Genomic DNA, 13,058 nt, shown 5'->3' with positions numbered 1-13,058 from the left:
ACAGGTGATCATCATCTCTTGGATGATTTGTTGGATCACCCGCAAATTCTTTCAGATATAATTGAAGGATCTGTGTCACCACATCTCAAATCAATCTACACAGATTCAACAGTTATATCACTTTCAATTTCAACTTCTTTTCCTTCTTCAACGGATATCACTCATCCGTTGACAAGTGGTTGTTCTTCAACGGATAAGCTTAACAGCAGTTATCCGTTGATAACATCAGTTTCACCTTCAACGGATATTCCACATCCGTTGACAGTCTCTACACAAATAACTGAATTAATCCCAAGTGTAGAAGACATGAATACTGTGCAATCACTCTTAGGATTGAGGGAAGGGAGTGACAATTTGAGTGAGAGGCTGGGTTGCTCCCAGGCAAAAGGAGAGATTGAGAGCTCAAAAATGCATGCTATTTCTTCCAGCATGGCAAAAGTAAGTGAGTGGAGTACCACCTTAGTAGGTGAAGGTGAGGGAGTGAGTTGTGTGAGCCAGGGGGAGCCCCTGATGCAAGAACATAGAGAAAAAGAGAGAAAAGCAGGTACAGTAGATACAAGGGTGGAACCAGCCATTGCTAATGAGTCAATGATTGTGGATGATGCTGAAAAGGAAAGACAATTTCAGCAACATTACAAAGCTGTAATTGATAACATTTCCTTGGATGCTGACACTTTTACTCATCCTGTGACAGCCTATCAACTGTTGGCTGCTCAGGGCAATGAGGAAGCAGAAAGGTCACTACATCTAGTGCACACAACAGAATCTCTTCAAAGGGATAAAGCTGCCATTAACAAAATGCCTTCTACAGCTGGTGAGCCATCTGAGGAATTTGGAGCAAATTCTGATGATGATGACTCTATTTCTTTTGATGGAAGCATGAACTTAGGGGGAGATGAAGGCCCTAGTTCAATTCCAAATCTACCTGAATGGGCCTTGACTAAGGAGTACAGATCAGGGGAATTCAATGTCTCTTTAGTCAAACAAATCAACACTATTCAACAGGCCATTCAGAATACTTCACATGCAAGTATCAAGGCTATCCTTCAAGCTCACCTGGACTCACTGCATCTCATGAAGCTGCAGCAAGTGAAGCAGAATCTGAGTATGGATGATCTCAGGAAGGATATTGCTGACTTGAAAACCTATACTTCAGAAAAATTGGATTCAGTCATGCCCTATGGTACATTGCAGGACTTGGTTTTGAGATTGAAGAAAGAATCTGTTACTGAAAAACGGTTGGCCAAGTTAGAAGACAGAGTTCAAGTTATTGAAAATTCTGTGGCCACCATTCTTCACAATCAACAATCTCAAACCAGTCTCCTAATGCAGCTGGCAAAAGCACAAGGCTTGACCCCTCTCCTTGATGATAACAAAAAGGGGGAGAGTAAAAGGGAAGGGGAAGGAGAGCCATCTACAAAAGTCAACATATCTAAAGTGCTAGTTCCTGCCATCACTACTTCTCCAATCATTCAAATCAAGGGCAAGCCTGATGGAATTGATTTGATTCAGCTAGCAGCAGCTGAAATTCAAGTGAAAGAGCAAAGGAGGAGAATTGATGAAAGGTTGCAACTGTTGTTTGGTTCTACACAAGACAAATCAACATCTGTGAAATACAGCACAAAAATTGAACCAATCAACATGGAGCTCATGCCAGTAGGGAGTCATAAGGATGGAGAAGCTTCTTCCAAAGAACTACAAGCTATAATTCTCAAGCCCAATGAAAGATCCAATAAGGACTCAACAAAGAATCCTTTAAAAGAAGTGGACTTTCCTCCTCCAAAAGCTGATGAGAACAAGATTTTAGGCAGGAAGTATTGCTTATCTCAAAAAGACCATGGATGAGGCTGTAAGGAGAAATAGAGCTATTATCATTAGAGAGGGAAAGAGCATATGTGTGATGCAAGGACATCCCAAATTCTCAATAGCCAAGAAGGAAGAAGACAAGCAATTAAAGGCTGACAAAAGAGCACAAGCAAAGCTTGAACAACAGCTAAAGTCAAGTCTAGTTGAAAAAGAAAAAGGGATTGAAGTCAGGGGTGAAGACAAGACTACAAACCTAGATGAGGTTTTAGGGAGTATATTTGGTGAGAGTGTGGAAGAAAGAGAGGAATGGCAGAAGGGAAACAGAAGAAAGGCCAAGGCACATAGAAGGAGTGGAGATAACACTGAAGTAACCAAATCTATATCTAAACCACTACCTTCCATACCTGAACCCCTTGTTGCTGATCCCACAATAAACATCCATGGTGAACCAATCATTCCAAAAGAGGAACCTATTGATTGGGACACTATCAAATTGCCTACCTTTCTAACCACTCTTCCACTACCAAAGAAACAGAAAAGAAAACCAAAATCTACACCTCTCATAACCTCTAAGAAATTCACTCAAAAACAAAAACCTAAGCCTAAGTCACCCATTTCTAAAGATGATTATGTTCACATCTGTGACATAAAAGAAATTTCAGACATTGAACTCTATCTGGATGAGCTGGAGGATGTAAGGGGAATAGCTGCCTACAGACAGTTACCAGAGAGATTAGTGTTCAGATATAAAGGAGCTGGGGAAAGAACATGGCCTCTCCACAGGATTCTGGATGAAGGCTACTCTACCTTGATTAGAGTCTATTCAGCTATACAAAAGGATTCTGGCTTTACCAGAACTGCCAAGACTGAAATTCTCAACAAGATAGCCAATATAAGGAAAACTTGGAGGGAGCCCAATGCTTTACCCAGGACTTTACTCATTCAAGAAAGGGAAATGAAAATTCTCAAATCACCTCATTGGTTGATGGAATTTAGAGATGATAAAGGAGTCAGAAGATTTTTCAGACTTGAAGACCAACTCAAGATTGCCAGCAATGAAACTCTCAAAGAAATGCAATCTAAGTTGGATGTCAGTGTTGAAGATGAAACTGAATTCTTCAGACAACTCCAACTCCAAAATTGAGGAAAATGACAAAAGGCTAGGAAAGAAAACCAGGGAACAAAGAAGAAAAAGATGATTTGCTCAGACTAAAGGAGTGTCCTTGGAAACACTGTAAATCTTCAATTATCTCCTAGTACATACACTTTTGCAGCATTTTTAAATTTCTACTTAGTCTCAATTCATATATCTGTTAAGTGTTTTGTTATCATCAAGTTAACCCTGAATTTATGCCTACAATTCTTATAGACATAAATAGGGGGAGATTGTTAGGAATGTATGTGTATTAGTTTGATGATATGTTTAACAAAATACTTAAGTAGAAATTTAGTGTCTGTAGCCTCAACGGATAAGACCACTTTGGCTATCCGTTGATGGTGTAGCTTTACTTAGAAATAAGTCTAGTGTTGTAGCATATTTCAGTCTCTGTATTTAAAATGTAATTCTTGGAAGTTGAGAGAAACTATGAGTCATGTTGACTACTAGATGATATGCAGATAGGAAGGCCAATTGTAAATACTTCATGCCTTGTAATTTTGTATAAGTGAAGTGGTATCAACGGATGACTTAAAGACCTTCAACGGATGAGAAGCTAAGCTTCAACGGATGTCTCTAAAGCTTCAACGGATAAAGTCATCAACGGATAACATCCTTCAACGGATGAGTGCATCAACGGATGAAAGCTTCAACGGATAACATCCTTCAACGGATGAGTGCATCAACGGATGAAAGCTTCAACGGATGTTCTGATGATTAGCCGTTGATAAGGGGTAGTTGTACCTACAAACAGAGGCACATGGGTTGATAGAGACAACTGAGATGTGGTAGCCGAATTTCAGGAACAACAGAAAAAGCAGCCGTTCTTCTCTAGTACACAGATGCAATAGTCAACAAAGTACTGGAGTGAACAGGAAAAGAAGCAAGTGAAGATCTTATTTTATTACTGTATTTTATATTGTTCTTCACTTGTACACTTGGTAATATATAAACCAAGTAGAAGCTAGTAATTAGATGTGAGATTTTCCAGAGCTGTTTAGAAAAATATTGAGAGAAAATTCATCTAGTTTGTACTAGGATGCAGCTGTGATCAACATTGTTTAATCACAGATTTTCTAAAATACCATCTCTGGTGGAACAACAAATCCACCAGAAAAGTTTTTAAGGTCTGTTGTGTTCTTTACATTTGTGCTTGAATATATATCTGTCTGTATTAGCTTAAAGCAATTCACACACTTGTTCTTCTTGAACACACAACTTTCATAAACTGCTCAAAACTTGAAAAAGTTTTGAGATTTACATTCAACCCCCCTTCTGTAAATCTCATTGTTAGTCCACTAGGAATAACAATTGGTATCAGAGCAGGCTCTTGACATACAAAGAGTTTAAAGATCTTGGAATCTAACAAAGATGAGTAAGAAGGATATTGGAGTAAAGATCCCAGTTCTTGACAAAGACAGTTATCACCATTGGAAGGTGAAAATGCACCTTCATCTACTCTCCCAAGATGAAGGTTATGTAAACTGCATTGAGAATGGTCCTCACATTCCCCACAAAGTAGCAACAGTTGCTACAGCCACAGTTGCTGTTGGTCAATCCATTCCAAAACCTAGAGCAGAATGGACAATGGAAGACACAGAAGAAGTCCACAAGGATAAGAAGGCTATGAACATTTTGTTTAATGGTCTTAACATGGATATGTTTGATAATGTGATAAATTGCACAACTGCCAAAGAGGTTTGGGACACAGTTCAACTACTGTGTGAAGGTACAGAACAAGTGAAAGAAAACAAAATGCAGCTTCTCATTCAACAGTATGAATACTTTCATTTTGAAGAAAATGAATCTTTAAATGAAACATTCAATAGGTTCCAAAAGCTGTTGAATGGACTGAAGCTGTATGGAAGAGTGTACCAGGTGAAGGATTCAAATCTTAAATTTTTAAGATCCTTGCCAAAGGAATGGAAACCCATGACTGTCTCCTTAAGAAACTCTCAAGATTATAAGGACTTCACATCTTGAAAGATTGTATGGAATCTTGAAGACTTATGAACTAGAGCTGGAACAGGATGAGGTATTGGAGAAGGGGAGAAAGAAAGGAAGTTCAGTTGCATTGGTAGCTGAAGATGAGAGGAAATGCAGACAAGAAACTGCGAGATCTACATCAAACTCCAAAGATGGTATAAGAAATCAGGAATCAAGCAAGGGGAAAGAGCAAGTTGCTGAAAATGAAGACAACTCCAGCCAAGATGACTCAGATGGTATTGATGAGCATCTTGCATTTCTGTCCAGAAGATTTGCAAAGATGAAATTCAAGAAAAACACTAGAGCCACTAAACCTCACAAAAACACTGTGGACAAATCCAAGTTCAAGTGTTTCAATTGTGGTATAAGTGGACACTTTGCAGGTGAGTGCAGAAAGCCAACTTCTGAAAAGAAGAAATTTGAACAAGTAGATTACAAAAAGAAATATTTTGATCTACTCAAGCAAAAGGAGAGGGCTTTCATTACTCAAGAAAGGGACTGGGCAGCTAATGGAGATGAAGAGGATGAAGATGTGGAGTATGTCAACCTTGCTCTCATGGCTGATTCTGAAGAAAATGAAGTTAGTTCATCAAGCAATCAGGTAATCACTACTGACTTAACACAGCTTACTAAAGAAGAGTGCAATGATGCTTTTAATGACATGTCTACCGAATTGTATCATTTGCGTGTGTCTCTTAAATCTCTTGCTAAAGAAAATAGTAGGATTAGAGAGAACAATCTGTTTTTAAGTAATAGAAATGCTTTGTTAGAAGATAAGATGATTGACCTAGAGAAAACAAAGTTGTATTGTATATCTGTTGAAAATGAACTAGCTGAATCTGTTAAGAAAGTAGAAATACTTTCCAATCAGTTAGAGAAAGAGCAAGAGGTGATTAAAGCCTGGAAGACATCTAGGGATGTAAGTGCTCAAATTGCTAAGGTCCAAGGAATTGAATCATTCTGTGAAACTGCCTGGGATAAAAATAAAAAGAAACTGGAATTAATTGATGGGCTGTCAACGGATGTGGAATCAACGGATGATGAAAGTTATCCGTTGAAGGAAGAAAAGGAGCATCCGTTGAAGGTTCCTCAATCAAAACAGGCAGATGTTTCTAAAAGAGAGAATCTAAAGAAACTCAACAAAAAGTTTGGTTCAACTTCAAAGAACTTTGTCAAAGAAGAAGCAAGCACATCCAAAGATGTCAGTAAGGTGAATGTAGGGCACATGACCTTAGAACAGTTAAATAATAGGCTCAAGATGGTTGAGGATAAAAAGGAATCTAAAAGAAAATCCAACAGAAATGGGAAGGTAGGAGTTAATAAACACAACAATTACACACCTGATAGGTATGCTCCTAGAAAAAGCTGTGTGTATTGTAGTAGTGTTAATCATATATCTGCTAGTTGTAAATCCATTAAGAAGACTCCCATAAATGTACCCTCTTCTATGCCTAATATGTCTGCATCACCTCTGCATGCTATGCCTGTTATGTCTCAACAAAATCCTTATGCACATTTTGTAAACATGCCATATTTTAACAATCCTTATCTTGCTGCATTTAGTATGCCTCAAATGCCATACAATATGCCCATATGGAATAACATGTTTGCACAATCAATGCCTAATAATTTTACAAATGTGCTAAATGATTCTGTGACTAACCCTACACCTCAACCAACTACATCTAAGACCAAGGTTGACTCAAACTTACCTAAGTCTAAAGATGCAGGAGGAATGAAGTCTAGGAGAAAGGCTAACAAGAATGGACCCAAGGAAACTTGGGTACCAAAATCAAATTGATTGATTTTATGGTGTGCAGGGAAATGGAAGAAATCTATGGTACTTGGACAGTGGTTGTTCAAGACACATGACAGGAGATTTCTCCCTGCTCACAGAGTTCAAGGAGAGAGCTGGCCCTAGCATAACCTTTGGAGATGACAGCAAAGGGTTTACTATGGGATATGGCTTGATTTCAACAAGGAATGTCATCATTAATGAAGTTGCATTAGTTGATGGTCTCAAGCACAATTTACTGAGCATCAGTCAACTATGTGATAGAGGGAATACAGTTTCCTTCAATTCTGAAGCCTGTGTTGTCACTAGTAAGAAAGACAACAAAGTGGTTCTAACTGGAGTTAGAAAAGGAAATGTGTACATAGCTGACTTCAACTCTACAGATGCAGAATCCATTACTTGTCTCTTCAGCAAAGCAAGCACAGTTGAAAGTTGGCTATGGCACAAGAAGCTATCTCACTTGAATTTCAAGACAATGAATGATCTAGTCAAAAAGGACTTAGTTAGAGGAATCCCTCTAGTTGAATTCTCAAGGGATGGTTTGTGTGATGCTTGTCAGAAAGGCAAACAAAGGAAAGCATCATTCAAAAAGAAGCTTGAAACAACAATTGATGAACCATTACAGCTGCTACATATGGATTTGTTTGGACCAGTCAATGTATTGTCTATTGCAAGAAAAAGATATTGCTTAGTGATTGTAGATGATTTCTCAAAGTTCTCATGGGTCTATTTTCTTGGATCAAAGGATGAAGCAAGTGAAATCATTATCAATCACATCAGGCAAGTCAACAATCATCCTGACTTGAAGGTTAGAAATATCAGGAGTGACAATGGAACTGAATTCAAGAATTTGACATTAAGGCTGTTCTGTGAAGAAAATGGAATCATGCATGAGTTCTCAGCTCCAAGAACACCTCAGCAAAATGGGGTTGTTGAAAGAAAGAACAGATCTTTAATTGAAGCTGCCAGAACAATGCTTGAAGAATCAAAGTTACCAACATATTTCTGGGCTGAAGCTGTTAATTGTGCCTGCTTCACTCAGAATATTTCTTTGATCAATCAAGCTAAAGGCATGACTCCTTATCAGTTGTTCAAGAGAAGAAAACCAACTCTAAACTTTCTTCATGTCTTTGGATGTAAATGCTTTATACTGAGGAATCAATCTGACCATAAAGGGAAGTTTGATGCAAAGGCTGATGAAGGGATATTTGTTGGTTACTCAGCTGGAAAATCTTATAGGGTCTACAATCTAAGAACCAACATTGTTATGGAATCTGTGCATGTTGTGTTTGATGATAAAAAGATTGATGGACTAACAGATGAGGGACATAATGAGAGACTCAAATTTGACAACATTGAGATATATTGTGATGATAGTGAAGAGGAGACTGATGGAGATGACACTTCAAAAGGGATTCAAAACATGCCCTTGGATAATGCACAAAATACTGCATCCGTTGATAGAGGCAATGCAGTATCCGTTGAAAGACATAGTGCATCATCCGTTGAAGTACAAAATGAAGCATCCGTTGATCATAGTTCATCAACGGATAATCGATTTACATCATCAGTTGATAGAACTCCAAGTTCCCTGCAAAAGACCAACAACTCAGGGGGAGTTTCAACTAGTCAACACTCTGTCTCACATCATGACAATACTGAGGCCACCTCATCTAGAGCACATCTTCCACCACAAAGGAAATGGACCAAGAATCATCCCTTTGAACTGATCATTGGTGATGCATCATCTAAAGTGCAAACAAGAAAAGCCACTCATACTGGCCTTCTGAATCTATACAAGTAATGCTCCTAAATTTTTACCTGGGAGACACTTGTACCTACCTTCACAGTGACTTAGACATTTACCATGTTACAATTAATCTAATTCTTATTAACCTTGGCCAAATAATTGAAGCTCCTTCAACATGACCAAAGCCTAGAGTTCTGGGTTTTGAGCCTACGTTACATATCCTTTATAATCAATAATAACTTAATTATGTATCCGGGTTTAGGTCCTTACACGTACCTTCCCTAACCCTAAAAGAAATTTTCCTAGGCCTAACCCTTAAATTATAAAGTGAACTTTTATTGGAAAAATAGCTTAAGAATAAACGACAAATAATGAACTCAAAATCCTAACCAACATATGGCTATCATGCACACTTTATCAACATGCACACCTTTTCTTAACATTTTATTTTTATTTTTAAACATAACCTACGCACCTTAATCGAACTTGGGTGGAAATTTTATAAGCAGTTTCCAAGCTTGTACCTTGTTAACTTAAAACAGCTTTATCCACTAAAATTTCCTAGTAAGAATATCACAATTTGTTTCTTAATAGCATACCAGATATTTGCTACTTACATCAGTTTTCTATTTTAACATGCTAAGGTTCATATGCATAGTTATACCTCAAATTAGCTTATTGACATGCAAACCTCAACCTACCATTTTAGCAATGACCCTTAACTTAGCCTGTTTGTATTATTAAAATTTCGAATGGAACTTAGAAATTAGATAAATGAATTCAAATTCCTCTTTTAATACAAACCAATTTCATATTAGCCTAATTAAAAAGATACTAAGTTAATCAATATTTCACGCATGAAGCTTCTTGCTAGAGGTACCACCACGGGCTTGTACCCCTACCTGAAGCTATGCTATGAACATATCATGTAACACTACATCTATGCTTGCTTGCTCACCATTGCTCGTAAAGACTATTTAAAAATTAATTAAAAGATCCTTCTGATATATTTTTAAATCAATATTAAGGTTATACAATAATTAATCACCTTATTAAATATGTTATACGCATGTAAACATACAATATTCAACAAAACAATTCAAACATTAGAAAAGATCAGCATTACCTCATCTAGTTTCTGTTATCTTCTATAGTCCTATGATTACCTCTAATTTCCATTCCAATTCCAATTCCTATTCCATGGTTCATATTTGAACATGAACTTACATTCTCGTAAGCCCTTGAATTTAATAGCGTCCCTGCAAGACACTATTCCCTATGCAAGTACCTCGCACTCCGACCATACCTATGCACAACCTCACTGGATCTTACACTAGCTCAGCTTCCCTGAGATCGACATGCACCTGTGGAAATCCTATAGACTCGTATTTTTCATATGAACCTATCCATCAAGGTTCACACATCCAAGCAAACCTAATCCATGAATCAAGTATTTATTTAGATTCATCATTTTCCCACATATCAATAGACATATTTTTGCATAAGTAATTTCTTACTACCCAAAGGGAATCACGTAGGCTAAAATATTTTGGGTCTTCCTATGTATAAACTGTACATCATATGTATATACCATACACTTTTTGGTATATCAACCATATACCTTCCCATCCAGGTACGCAATTTCTTGCAAACATCCTTCCTAATCTAAGAATTATATTCTTTTCAAATTTCCATTGTACTTCTATGTCATTTATTTGACAAGCCAGAATTATTATAAGGTACATATAACTAGACACACGTTCATACATTATCCATATCCCAGGTATAAAACCTTTATCCTTTATAACATGCAATTATACAAGTCATATATCCAAGAATAATTACCAAAAATCAAAAAATCTACCAGATTTTCATAGCCTAAACCATATATTCCATAAATAAGATTTCCATAACCAATTTATACATCCATGAGGTACGTTCCCACGTACTCTTCACATATACTTCATATATTATTATAAATCCAAGTACACAATCTTTTGCGTACATCCAAGAGGTACGTTCCTGCCTATTCTCCACGTATCGTATGTGGATTTAATTCCGGGTACGCAAGCCTTTGTGTATATCCTCATGTATAGTCCATACATGATGTAATCCATCTATAAACCAAACTACATTACATGATTTCAATTTCGGGCTGCAAACAAGTTGTAACCAATTCCAAGCTATGCCAGTAGATATATTTCTGGCTACATCCGTAGCTATTTTCCAAGCCTAAACTACATAGGTAGTTGTACTCAATTATAAGCTACGCCAGTAGCTATAGTCCTAGCTACACTCGTAGCTATTTTCCAAGCCACACTCATAGCTATCTTTAACTCCAAGCTATGAACATTCGTTTAATCCCTTTGGGTGTCAAGCAAGTCCAAGCTGACATTTGCTTCCAATCCAATGTAAAACGTGATCACCAGCGTTTTATATGTCCGAGATACCAATATGCACATACACTTGTCAAATATAGTAGATTCTACTTGCAAATATCATTGGATACATATGTGTAATCATTGTAAGTAATAACAACCATCCAATACAAGCCATGTATTATGTTTAATCCATTGTTTTAAAATTTTAACATTTTAACAACATTGTCATAGAAGGTGTGTATACCCGATACGCCCCAATTCCTTAACGTATAATCATTTATGGTGAAGAACTAAGATCCAATTACCATGTACCACACATTCTATATAAAACAAATATTCAAAATATATAAGCATGCGCTTGTTTATCACAAATCTCCTATATTCCATATAACCAATTTTATTTTAACCTGATAACTATCCATGTGCTATACCTCTTATTTGAGGTGCCAACACATGTTCGCAGCTCAAGCTGAAGTTACACTATATATTTTCCTTGTACCATTAAACCTAAGTTAGCTTACTCACTATTTCTTACAAAGGTTACTCAACTCGACTTACTAGTCTTATCACCACATATCCCTTTTAACTAAGATATTTCCAAATAATCTCAAATTAAACATGTTATAATTCAATATATCCAAACATGTTATGCCAATTGACAACATATAATATGCAAGCAACCGAATTACCATTATATCAGTCGGCTATCCTTTTAACATTACTTATTAGTTATCCTACTGACTAGAGGTGCTAATACTACCCCCGACCGTACTAACAATAGTAAACCTTCTCCTGAATCTCGACATGACATCTACGAGTAATAACCTATTCTTATCATTCCTACGATTTCCTTGAATACACATAAATCAAGCACAATAAGTTATATGTAAAAGCATGAAAGTATAACTTATCTATGCTTTTGCCTTTCCAGTTAAGGTTTAGATTATTCAATTGTGCTTCCAAGGTCGAAACTCTCTTTTGATTGAGATTCAGGTGAGGACCTCCTTACCATGACTCGCGCTCTTCCATGATAGAATATTAGGAAACCAAGTTGCCCTCCGAACCATCCGACCTTTCTTTGATGGAATGTGTAAACTTTCTCCTTCATTGGGAAACCTCATCTTCAGGTAGAAACATCAGCTTTAGTTGTATATCAATGAACCTGTTTACCACGGATGAATGCCCATTATCCTTTCAAAAATCCAACTTGCTGAGGAACGACCTCTTCCAATTTGCACCAGTTATACCATAGTCAAGGGTCTTCGTGGAATTATTATAAATAAAGCACCCAACAACAGCTTCATAGCAAGAACCTTTGGAGTCCTCTTCTCACATCAACCAGTTTTAACTGCAAGTTGGCTCGAACCTCTAGTCATATTACGATTGCCCCCATCCTTGACCTACGTTCAGGTACGACTTTTTCTTCATTATCAATAGGTGAAACTTCCAGTAATCACATCTTGAGGGAAGCTACTCCTTGCAAGAACCTTTATTTTTAAAATATTGTGAACTCTTCATCCTGATTTATTTTCTTTGTAATCTACATGTGTAAATTCGAGTCCATTCTGAATGAGATCCTTTTATTAGATCCATTATTTCCTTGACCTTCCGCAGCTCATGCTTCTTCCTTTCATGGGTTCATGAGTGACCCCCACACCAATCTTGTAGTGAACCGAGAGGATATTTCGTACCTCTTTCTTCCTGAATGCTGCAAACTTGAAACTGCAAGATACATATGAATAGAGGTGAAACTATGAGCTATTATCTCCATATTAATAACCATGGACTAGGGGATCTGCAAGGTGTTAGCCACATATATATTCTGCACATCAAGTATGAAGGTGTATGAACCTGCATCCATTAGTATATGTTATTGAACCTATTAAGCTCAAGTGAGCTTCACCAAAACCTGTTAAATAACTGAGAGTGCCACTGAACCTATGAATCACATATTGATTTCAATGAACCCGTTATGATATAGATTGACATACACAGTTGACCGTGCACATATTTCTCTAAGCACTTTGGTATTTCTGCAGAATCGGTTAGATAGTATACAATAGAGCAAATATCATAACATCCTTTCTCATTTATTCTAACAAGTATGCTCTTTAATGATAGGTAAATTTACCTATATGAAGTTATTAAATACCCATGTTCATACATAGATAAACATTATAACTC

The sequence above is a fragment of the Apium graveolens genome, chromosome 3 (assembly GCF_009905375.1).
Source record: "Apium graveolens cultivar Ventura chromosome 3, ASM990537v1, whole genome shotgun sequence".
NCBI classification, from domain to species: domain Eukaryota; kingdom Viridiplantae; phylum Streptophyta; class Magnoliopsida; order Apiales; family Apiaceae; genus Apium; species Apium graveolens.
This window is presented reverse-complemented; position numbering follows the sequence as displayed.